The sequence below is a fragment of the Triticum aestivum genome, unplaced genomic scaffold (genome assembly GCF_018294505.1).
Source record: "Triticum aestivum cultivar Chinese Spring unplaced genomic scaffold, IWGSC CS RefSeq v2.1 scaffold82836, whole genome shotgun sequence".
NCBI classification, from domain to species: Eukaryota; Viridiplantae; Streptophyta; class Magnoliopsida; order Poales; family Poaceae; genus Triticum; species Triticum aestivum.
The window spans coordinates 1-1,009 of NW_025294709.1; the positions used below are offsets into that span (position 1 = coordinate 1).

Genomic DNA, 1,009 nt, shown 5'->3' on the forward strand with positions numbered 1-1,009 from the left:
GAGTTCTGATGGGATCCGGTGCTTTAGTGCTGGTATGATCGCATCCGACATGTTACCCCGGTCTTCGTCCCTTATCCTTGGCCCTCCCAGCTCCACTACAAAGACGATTGTACATTGCTTTGGCCGCTCCCTCTCAACTACGGAGACGAGTTTAACACGGTTTCCACCCCTCCCTCTTAACCGCACCAGTGCACGCTTGCCGCGCCACAACGCCGACGCTGGACCCGTGAATCGTGAGCACCCAGCTATGACTTACCGCACTCGTGCAAAATAATAAAACACGGTAAATATATTACTTACACGTGCGTTTTGTTTTGCAAGCGGCGCGAAAAAAATTAAAAAGGGAATGCAACACGAGGACTACCCAGGAGGTCACCCATCCTAGTACTACTCTCGCCCAAGCACGCTTAGCTTCGGAGTTCTGATGGGATCTGGTGCTTTAGTGCTGGTATGATCGCATCCGACATGTTCCCCCGGTCTTCGTCCCTTATCCTTGCCCCTCCCAGCTCCACTACAAAGACGATTGTACATTGCTTTGGCCGCTCCCTCTCAACTACGGAGACAAGTTTAACACGGTTTCCACCCCTCCCTCTCAACTGCACCAGTGCACGCTTGCCGCGCCACAACGCCGACGCTGGACCCGTGAATCGTGAGCACCCAGCTATTGCTTACCGCACTCGTGCAAAATAATAAAACACGGTAAATATATTACTTACACGTGCGTTTTGTTTTGCAAGCGGCGCGAAAAAAATTAAAAAGGGAATGCAACACGAGGACTTCCCAGGAGGTCACCCATCCTAGTACTATTCTCGCCCAAGCACGCTTAACTTCGGAGTTCTGATGGGATCCGGTGCTTTAGTGCTGGTATGATCGCATCCGACATGTTACCCCGGTCTTCGTCCCTTATCCTTGGCCCTCCCAGCTCCACTACAAAGACGATTGTACATTGCTTTGGCCGCTCCCTCTCAACTACGGAGACGAGTTTAACACGGTTTCCACCCCTCCCTCT

At 51.9% G+C, this 1,009-nt stretch overlaps 2 non-coding genes across 2 annotated transcripts; both read right to left on the reverse strand.

The window, feature by feature from the left end:
* Window positions 1-343: 343 nt before the first annotated feature.
* LOC123179013 (5S ribosomal RNA) lies at window positions 344-462 on the reverse strand. Its single transcript, XR_006490035.1, has one exon. It is a non-coding gene; the product is annotated as a 5S ribosomal RNA (ribosomal RNA).
* A 297-nt stretch (window positions 463-759) lies between these two features.
* LOC123179012 (5S ribosomal RNA) lies at window positions 760-878 on the reverse strand. The gene has a single exon (XR_006490034.1). It is a non-coding gene; the product is annotated as a 5S ribosomal RNA (ribosomal RNA).
* Window positions 879-1,009: the final 131 nt, after the last annotated feature.